Source organism: Drosophila mojavensis, unplaced genomic scaffold (genome assembly GCF_018153725.1).
Source record: "Drosophila mojavensis isolate 15081-1352.22 unplaced genomic scaffold, ASM1815372v1 contig_36, whole genome shotgun sequence".
Lineage (NCBI taxonomy): Eukaryota > Metazoa > Arthropoda > Insecta > Diptera > Drosophilidae > Drosophila > Drosophila mojavensis.
The window spans coordinates 16,333,652-16,344,482 of record NW_025318858.1 but is presented as its reverse complement, the minus strand read 5'-3'; the positions used below and the strand labels follow the sequence as shown (position 1 = coordinate 16,344,482).

At 34.1% G+C, this 10,831-nt stretch overlaps 1 protein-coding gene across 3 annotated transcripts in view; it reads left to right on the top strand.

Moving 5' to 3' along the window:
- Positions 1–576: 576 nt before the first annotated feature.
- LOC6576986 (potassium voltage-gated channel protein Shaw) overlaps positions 577–10,831 on the top strand; it is a 57,416-nt gene continuing 47,161 nt past the window's right edge. The window contains exon 1 of one of the 3 annotated variants that reach the window (XM_032728701.2): positions 577–945. The gene's annotated coding sequence lies outside the window, so the exon portion shown is untranslated. The remainder of the gene's footprint in view (positions 946–10,831) is intronic. The other 2 variants (XM_002002926.4, XM_032728703.2) reach the window with 2 other exon arrangements.

Below are 10,831 nucleotides of genomic sequence, written 5' to 3'. Positions count from 1 at the left end.
TTTGCTAAATAAAATAAAAAGATATTTTAACAAACTAATGATTATCAAGTTAATAAATATAATTTAAATATAATATATATATATATAATAAAAATATATATGTATTTTTAAATATTTTGTATTTTCTTTTCACTTTATTTTTTTTTTTTTTTCTTATCTTAACATTTTTTTTTTTTTTTTTAAATTCATTGTAATTTTTATTTGTCTTGTTAAATTTGAAATTTAATATTAATATATAGTTTGATTTAAAAAATATTATTTAATATACATTTTCATTTAAGCTATTTTTTCATATTTGAAAGCTACTCCAAATAATTCGCAGTGTAGAATCAAACGTTATTCACCACACACGCATACTGATGCTGAAAGCTTTCGCTCTGTCGCTTTCCCTCTCGCGCTCATTTTCGCACGCTCTCTATGGCGCTCTCAATTTGTCGCCGTATGAGCAGCAACGTGAAGTTGCAGCATCCCGTTATTCGGCTGGAGTAATGCGACGACGGAGCCAGACACAGCGACAGCGACTGAGCCAGAGCCCAGCGCCAGCAGCGATAATTGTTGATGGCATGTCCTTTTGGCAGGCTGCGTTCAGTTCGTGCTAAGACGTGCGTGCGGCAGGAACAACTCGCCACTCGAGGGCTCTGCCAGCGCCAAGCTAACCTCTCTCACAGCGGCCAATTGCCTACAAAAAGAGTGTTAGTAAGCCAGTGAATGTGGCATTGGCTGTGGCCGTGTTGTGCGCGAAATACGTTCAGGTGCCAAAGTGGCTTGGACAACTGGACGACAGCGAGTCGAGTGTTTCTCTGTGTATGTGCGTGTGTGTGTGTGTGTGTGCTTAAGTGTTAAGGTGTGAGCAGCATATTATTTACCAAATACTTACAAGTGCTTCACGCGGCTAACGAAACTTTGCCTAAAGGATTAAAGTATCCAGAGCAGTAGTTGGACGAGGTAACACAGATCTATCTTTGCACTCAGCCAGTTTTTGTTTAGCCAAACTTTTGTAACTTCATATTGTGGGTTGCTATTCTGTTTTTGTTGTAGCTTGTGTTTTGTTTCGGCCAAACTTTAATGTGGCTAGCTGCCTTCTTCTTCTTCATTTGTTTTTGTTGAGTGTGTGTGAGTCGTTGTGTGTTCCGCCTAGGGAGCTATCAATTTATATGGGGCTTCCGATGCCCTTTATAACCGGCCTCAAGAAAATGTTGCTCTGAATTGGTTTCGACCAAGATAACATATGGCTTGAAATGGCTTTTAAGGATATTAATGATTTAACTATTTGGGCGCCTTTTGTTCTTCGGGGCTGCCAGTCGAGTCAAACTTATCTTTATTATTCTCGAACATTAATTGTGAATAATAAATGTTATCTGTTTTCTACGGGAAAATCTTACAAAAAATTCTATCCAAATAATGACAGAAATTATTTAATTATTAAATCTTGGGGAATTAAAGTTAAGCAAAATATTTCTAGCACGTGTCATTGGATCCTCATTTGAATTATTCATTCATAAAATACTCAAATGGTCAACATGTTTAAATATTCAATTTATGAACATTTTGGTGACAAATAAGATTTTTTATTAAAATTATACTTTAATTTGTTTAACAACTCATTATGTATATGTATATTTAAACATGTTGACCATAAAGTAAAAAAGTAAATTTTAGCATTATTGTTATTATTATTATTATTATTATTCTATATAAAACCCATTAATCTTTAAACTTTGCGAATTAACATTTTTCATGTGAAACATTTAAAAGTAAAATTTAGAGGAAAATGAAAAGGCTGCCATAAATCAAATACAATTTAGGTGTATTAGTATTTTTTTTCGAATATATTTAAAAAAAATATTTTTCATACAATTTATAACATAATAATTACAAGGAATTTTTCTCATATTCAAACCTAAAAATTAAAAATATTTTTTATGACCTTTGAATATTTTGTTTGTTTGCCTACCAAATATTTTGTTTTCAAGCTGAAATAAAAAACAGGGAACTAAGAAATTTAATCTTAAGCAAAACACTGTCGCTGGATAGATACGACGGGGAGAGGGCCAGTGGAATAGAGATGAGAGCAACGTTTTTAGGATAAAAATGAAAAATAATTTATTTTAAATTGTGATAGAGGCTTTAACACTCAGATGCCGCAGAGGTTCAGACGGATTACTAGCTGTCGTGGCTTTACAAAGCCTTAGTTTTAAAATACCTCCCCAAAAACAGCTTTGGAAACTTCTGGAAATAACAAAAAAAATAATATTAAAATATAATATAATATAATATAATATAATATAATATAATATAATATTGTATGTAATAATATAATATAATATAAGTATGAATATAAATATAAATATAAAATAAAATATAATATTAATAAATATATTATATTATATTTTTTTTTTCGAGTTGGTTTAAAATTTTTCTAGAAGTTTCCAAAGTTTAAGTAGTACGCTTAATCTTTTTCTGACAAATTGACAAAAAATATATTCCTAACGTCTATGTTCTTTTCTTTGTTCTTTTTTTTTTCTCAATCTAAATTTAATTTAAGACAAAGTTATTTAAAGTCTCAGAAACGTATTTTTACTTCGTATTTTATTGTTTGCCAAATGTTTTTTTTATTAGTTAGCGTTTGATCACAAGCAAAAAAAATAACAAATAAAAAAAAAAAACAAAAAGTTGTTAGTTTGTTTTTAATGTGTTGACATATATTTTGTGTAGCTGTATGGAGGATAGAAAAAAAGAAAAAGGTTTAATTTATGGGATAGATTGGCTGGGGAATTGCCTAACCATTCATGCTGGCCAAACCCAATGGGACAAGAAACTTTTTGGTTTTGTCAACTTTTGTTAGCTTTTTATGCGCGACACTGAGACACATAAACAGAACATAGTGAAGAGTGCCAACTGCAAAGGACACTCGACATGAAAGGAGCTTGTTGAAGGGCGTGGCGAGGGGGAGGGAGCGGCATGCATTTATCAAAAAAATTGTTGTTTTACGGTTGACGCGTGCGCGATTTGACTTGGTTTTTTTTTTTTGCTGTTGGTTTTTGATTTTTGGCCTCTTCTTTGGCCGAAATCCGTTTTGCAGTAATTGAGTTACGAGCGTGTGCATCTGAAGGCGACGAAGATGCCAGAGCGTAAGTTAAACGGCCCAGGCACACCAAATGCTGCACTTCTGCCGTCATTTTGAGTGTCTGTGGGCATTGCGGACTGATTGAAACGAGCAATGTAATTAAGGTTTCGCTCCGTTGCCACAACGTGTGTGTGTGTGTGTGTGTGTCTGCTCTGTGGCCCGCCCATAAAACTGAGAAAGACCGAGCCAAGAGCCAACAGTTAACTTTGGCGTCAATGTTGGCCAACAGGAATTAAAGCATAAACTACAATTGTGCACGTCCTGAGGTTTACGACCCCGCAAAAAAAAAAAAATAAAAAAAAAAATATATATATATATACACCCACATATGCATGTTGACTGGGGCTAGACGTCTCTAATGGGTCGCACTTGTGCTGCAAGTGTGTGTATGTGCGTGTGTGTGTGTGTGTGTGCCTGTGCGTGTCTGTAATTTGCTCAGCTCGTTGTGGTGTGTAATTTCATAAAAAGGTCAAGAAAAACAGAAATTTCTAATAGAGCGCATAGTTAAGCATTTGCTGGAATTGGTAATCAAAACGCGTTCCATTCATTGTTCGTTCTCTTTGGTGCAACGAGGCGTATGCGCAATATGAATATTTTATCTGATAATTTCGCAAAGAACTGAACTGAACTCAACTCAACTACAATCTGTCGGCAATCGTTGAATTATAATCACCTCATTGCATACATCATTTGCTCGACAATTTTAATAAAGCACATGCAGCTGACACTTCCAGCATATGGACGGGCAATTTTCAAAGATTGTTGGGTGTGGGAGATGTGGATGACCTTTTCAGCTATCTAAAGCAGCTGGCTAGATTGAATGGGCTTGGTTGAGGGAGCAAGGTTTTTTATTGAACATTATATTAAAATATTTATAATGAATCGTCTAGTTTAACGGAGATGAATTACATTTCTAGATACTAATCTCACCTAACTGCAATTGTAGCTTTTCTTAGTGTCCTTAAAAGTCAACTTAGTATTATGAAAGTTAAGCCAAATCCATGGCTCGACCAAAGTAAAGATTCATATATTCATCCCTAATATTGTATATATTGAATATTCCTCAATTCCATTAAACTTAAATCAACTAACTGAAGCTCATATACAAAATCTTTCTCGAAATTTCTCTTCAAATTCCGTTAGCTACTTAGCATACAATAAGTGAGAATGCCGTAATGCCATGAGTACCTGCCAGGAGTACCTGGCAGGGAAGGTTAGCTTGTTTTAAAGTTTGAAAAATATTATTACTGCTCAAAAAATATTGCGACATTTTTATATTTATTGAAAAAAAGAAAAAAAAAAAAAACAATAATAAGTAATAATTAATAAAAATAAAATATAATACTTATTTAAAGCGGCAGCTTTTATGTGTATTAACTGCGACTATATATGTATATCGACTCAGTTCGGCATACTGATAAGGAATATATGGCCCATATGGTTTGCTGCCACGCCTTCTTTTATATTTTCACTGATTTAAAATACCAAACTTTTATATAAGCCTATGCAAATTTTGTCTATTCTCATATTTGCCTCTATTAAAAAAACAAACTTTATATATTCAAACATTACTATATACTCTTTAATCCTATTCGTGCAAAATTCTCAGACTCTTACTAAAGGCAAAGTTGCCTGGGTTTATTTTACCTAAGCATTCTCACAGCTTTTACCTCGCATATTTTTAACCATTGTTAAACCATATTTAATAAACTTTTACTAACTTTGCTTTACATGGAGCTTTTGTTTATTCAAATTTGATCAAATTACGCACATGCCAATTCATGTTAACTTCTATGAACCTTTCGACTAGCTGTCCCAACTTTGCTTAACCTGAGCTTAACTTTTAGCCCTCACGGAAACTTGAACTTGAGCCAACTTCGTTCGCTTTAACTTAACCTGACCTCACTTTAACCTAACTTGACCGCACTTTAGTTTGACCCAAGTCAACTTAAAATGTTATAGATTAGATTACGATGGATTGCTTAAGTTGAAATCAACGAGCAAGTAAGCTCTAAAGATTTCCATAAGAGCTGCCATCAATCAGTTGGCGAACTTTTCTCTTCTTTTAAATAAAAATCTAAAAACAAAAAAATTATTTCATGGAATTCTTTTAATTTGTTTCACGCAAGCGAAGCCTTGTAAATTAATTATAATTAATAAAGTTGCCTCAAAAAGTTTTACTGCAAACTTTGTGCTCAAAGATAAAACAAAATATTTATGATAAACATTTTGTAGTTGCTAAAAATTCTTAGTCAAAAAAAAAAAAAAAAAAAAGCCAAGCAGGTAAACGCCAACCAAATTATGGAAATTCCAAGAAAATTCAAGAATTAAAAAAAAATGATAGCAACAACAACAACGTCGAAATAGAGACTGCCTGGGGCAACAGGCTTGACTAGAGCTCGCATTCTCGTGGGTGTAGCAAGCGCTGCGGATGCGGGACTTTTCCGCTATGCTGACTGCAGCTGAAGCCACCTGGAGCTACCTGCCAGGCATATAGCCATTGGCAACATTTACTGCCGCTGCTGTTGCTGCTGCTGCTGCTGCTGTGTGACCTACTGACTCCCGTGTAGCCTACTTTCCGGCGCCCGCGGCTCCAAGTACGTGGCACCAAGCGTGCGGAAACTGCGCTGATGGCCATGTCCTGGCTTGTCGCTGATGCAACTCATCTTGCCCGCCTCCTGCCCATACTCCTTTGCATCCTCCTTGCTAGGCTTGCCTCAGCGTCGGCCTCTATCGCTACTCTAGACCTGCCTCGAGCTGTTCCTCATCTTCACTCACTGCTCATTCACTTTGCCCTCGCCCCTCCCTCCGCATCGGCGCCACTGCTGTATTGCTGTTGACAGAATTAACTGCAAGAAAAATACTTTGCAAATTTAATTAAACAAGCTGCGTCGCTTGCAGCTTGCAACTCATGCAGCTCATGCAGCTCATACAGCGCCCCAATTGACGTCAGCCAGCATACCCCACATGGCCGACGGCCATCAATTGATATGTTCCTTATATGGGCAGCTCTTGACTACAGCTCTTTATACTCCTCCATTCTCTTTTGGGCGAAGCTTTCATCAATTAGTCATTTAGTTATGAGCAGCTATCAACTGTAGTGATTGCTTCTTTGCTTTATCATTAAACATCAAATAGTAAGAACACTATTTTTTTATCTAATATTTAACAATAGCAATTTTTAATTATTTTTAGAAATAAAAAAATAAATAATACAAAATTTCTACAATTTTAATATAGTATATAATTTAATATTGAATAATAATTATTAATTAATAATATAATTTATAATATAATAATACAGTTTATTTATAATATATAATATAATAATAAAATTTCAACAATTTGTACAATTTTTTACAACATTGCTGTATGTAACAAAAATGGAATATCAGAGCGTCATCAGAGCGCGTTGTTATACGTGCGTCTGGATGCATGTGTATGTATGCGTGCATAGAAGAAGTGCAGAATGATTAGAATATCAGCTTGGAGGGTTCAGGGTATCTCCTAGTCGAGCAGTCTCGACTAGAGCCGTCTTACTTGTTTTTTCTAAAGTATTCTGAACCTCTAAAATATAAAAAATATGTATATATAAAAAATGAAAAGTATACATAAATTAAAAAATATAAATCTGAAATAAATACTATAAATACTATACTATACTATACTAGTATGGTAAAAAATAAAAAAATTTATTTTATCATACAAATTTTACTATATATACTTACATATATAAATTTAGGGTAGCTAAATGTCGCTAGCACATACGCTCCCACAACTTTTTTCTCCTTGCGATTGTGTTGATGTTGTGGTTGATTGTTTGTCGATGTTGCTTGATAATTACTTTGACGATTCCGATATTAACGCGTTGATAAAGTCTGCTGGCAACGAAATTAACTTTTTCTCCGGTGTTTGAGTTTGGAATTTTAAAGATAGGCATTTCGACGGTAGTTGAAAGTTATCTCAAATGCGAGCTTATTATCAAAAGAGGAATAGAGTAAGTGCTTGCAAGAAGTCGATAGCAAACAAAAGACAAGCAATTGAAATTTGAATGTAAAGGGGAATTATTTGTCAGTGTACGAATTGATATCTTTTACTGGAAAAGCTGTTTAAAATGTCTCCATTCTATCTAAGTTTTGCATGCTGAAACAATTCCAAAGATTCCTTTCTATTATTTGTGGCCAATGCTGTCAGCATGATGGACTGCTTAAACCAATATCAAACTGACATTTTGCCAACCATTCATTGACAGCTCTGTGGTCCCTTCAACTGCAGATATACGTATATATGTGCATATATGTCTACAGTTATCTGTCACATTCATATTTTACAGTTGTAAAAGCGCTTGAACTGTGAGTGGGTGGGTCGAACAGCACATTTAACTGCAATAGACTTGGGGATTTGCATGCATACATATGCACAGGCACACTTGCACACACATACTTAACACACACACAACTACTTATATAACTTATTCAGCTATTTCTTCGTCAAATGCAACATAAATCAAAAATTGCTTTACTCACTGCCAGCTCAGCCCCGGCCACGCCCCTCTTCGCTTTGTCTCTGCCCCAGCCAAAGTGGAAAACTTTTCTCAACATTTGTCGTGAAAATAGAAAAAAAGAAGCTATTTGAACTATATGGGCGGCAAAGTGGGCTGGGCTGGGCCGGGGGAGGGGCACATAAAGTGAGTGTAGGTATTTGCTTTTTGGCATTGCCAGGCCGGGCCAAGCCAGTCTAAGAAACTATTTTCTTTTCATTTTCCACTGCAAAGGCATTGCCGACAAGCACTTGTGACATATAATGGTAGATATATATATTGTATGAATATATTTATATATATATAATATTATATACATATATTTTTCTGCATAATATATGACCAGTAAAATGTCATTTTAGCTGCGCGCTTTGTACTTTTGTTCAGCTCTCTCATGTGCGTTTTGCTTTCTGTTGGAGAGGCTTGTGTCTTACATACATAAACAAAATTTCATTTAAATTTATTTTACTGTTATAAAGCATTTTTTTTTTTAAATAGGTATTTTATTTTATTTATTTTATATTTGTAGAAAGCCTTAACATCATAATTTTTTTCCATGTTTTTTATGACTGTGTATTTGCCTTTAAGCATTATTATTTAATTTAATTTAATTTTATTAATTATCTAGTCATAAACTAATAGAAAATAAATACAAAATTAATAAAGAAATAATTGATTAAAAATAAGTTAAATGAATAAAATAAATATTATTTGATTATTATTTATTTATTATTATTTGCTGGATTTTTAAAAGAGGAAAGAAAGATATATAATATATTCACTTGTGCCATAGTTTTATCCCATAGTTACTTTATGAAATATTTATGATATTGTTCAATTCCTCGTCCAATGCACTCCGTATCTCCTTACTGTACTATAAGGGTTTTATATGCCCCTTCAGCAGCATCGGGCCGATGGACTAAATGGCAGTAAAATATTAAAAGCTGAAGAGGGCGAATTCCGCTCTGATTATGCATTGAAGCATATACATATGTGTGTGTATATACCTTACCGTATCCCACATATCTAGACTAACACTCCTATCTATTGTATTTGCTGTCCTTCAGCTGCAAACAATTTCCGCTTAATAGATTATTTATGTTTATTGCATCAATATGGTATATGCAAACACCTATGGATGGCCCCTAGATGTTGTGTGCATATTGGAAACTATCTAATTTAGTTTCATATCGAAATATTTGTATAGTTGCAGTTTCGGTTCCATTTTCAGTTGCATTCGATGTCATGTTTGGAAGTTGTGCAACGCCACGTCGTTTAGTATACCTCGCTGGGGATTTTAATTAAAAGCAAATATATTTGCTTTTAAGTTAGCAAAACCACACAAAAATTTCATGGCCAGGCTTTACGTTAGTCGAAAACCACCTTTCTGGCCACAAAATGTTTGCTTAGTTTCGATGCGAGGCCACATGGAAGAGGGGGCAAAGGAGGCGTAGGCGTGGCAACAAAATATTTACCTGATTAAGCATTCGAGCTAAACGTCAATTTTCTAATATATTGTTTGTTCTTCATCTTATTGCTGTTGTTGTCGTTGTGGTAAATTTGTTGTTGTAATTTTGTTTACATAATGTTCATGTACATTTTATAGTGGATAATATAACAGACATGCCAACGACATTAGGCTTAACAAGTTTATGAAAGCGTTAAATTTTCGCAAAGACTCTGAGCAGTGGGCATAAAACTAACGCTTCACTTGTTTTCATTTTAAGCATAAGCAGTTATGGCTGGCTGTTAAAGTTAACAAGCAGTTAACTAAGGGCTGAGATGTACTGCAAATTTGATGTTGGCATATTGGTATGAGCTGTGCTGTATGGCAAAGACAAATGAGGATATCAACAAGAAAATTTGATGAGATTTCACAGGAATGAACAACATATAAGTGTAGGCCGAATATATTGAGGATAGACTGAATCGGGAACTTGGGGATAAATTTCAGCAAAGAAACAGGCGAGTTTATTGAATATTCAAGCTAGTCTGAATTCTAGAACATAAAATTTTCAAAAAGGCATTTTGTTTATTAATTTTGTGTATTTTATTTTATTTATTTTTTGGCAACTCATCTCATTTACGAGTTGATCATGTAAATCGTTATCTAAATATCACAATACAAGGAGACTTAAGATCTACCATATATATATATTTTAAATATTTTGCATTATTGATGTCTACTCTATCACAGTTTAATATACTCACTCCGAAGTACAGTCAGTGTAGCTGTGGTCAATCTACACACAGTTCAATATATTGACCACAGCTCTGAAAAGTTGATAAAGAAATTCTACTTTAAAGACAAGCTATTCAATAATTAAATTCCATTGGCAATGCACCCGCTACGCAAATTGCGCTGCAAGCAGAATGCATGTGTGTGCGTGTGTGTGTGTGTGTGTGTGCATGTTTGCCATGCTTGTATAAAGAAACATTAGCATGATACAAATAGCAGGTCGTTGCAGTAGTCGGGCTATTCTATAATCGGGCTATATCTCGACTAGAATACACTACTTAAATCATGTACGAGGATCAACAATATCCTAAAAAATATTCCACAAATCAAAAAATTTGGTTTGAAGGTATAAGCTTGTCTGCAATAAAAACATAAATAATGCTCTTTATAAATATTCCTCAAATTAGACTCGTTTATTCACCGACTGAATTACATATTACGTACAAGATTTATGGCATTAAGATGTTCTTCAATCAAATTGTATATGCTCAAGCTCTATTATGTATGCCACACATAAACATAACTCATCAGTTTATCGCCTATTATTCATATATTGAAGACATATTTATGCGAATGCCCAGCCTAGTGCATTACAATTTCGCAATAAATCGCATAAAACATAATTCGATTTCTGATACTCCTAATTTTATGCCCAGCGCAGAGGGAGACGCCCAGAGCCATAAAGTTGCAACAGCTGCCAAGTAGTAATCAAAAGAAAGAAAAAGTAAAGTAAGAGGAAGAAAAACAAAAACCTCTATAATACTTATAAATACCTATATACATAATCACATTTTGGCAACGTCCAATGAATATGGGAATTTGGGGTATATGAGGTTAGTACAGATGTGTGTGACCAGATCTCGATTATAAAATCTGTAAAAAATTATATATTATATTGGTAAAAAAAAAAAAATAAATAAATAAA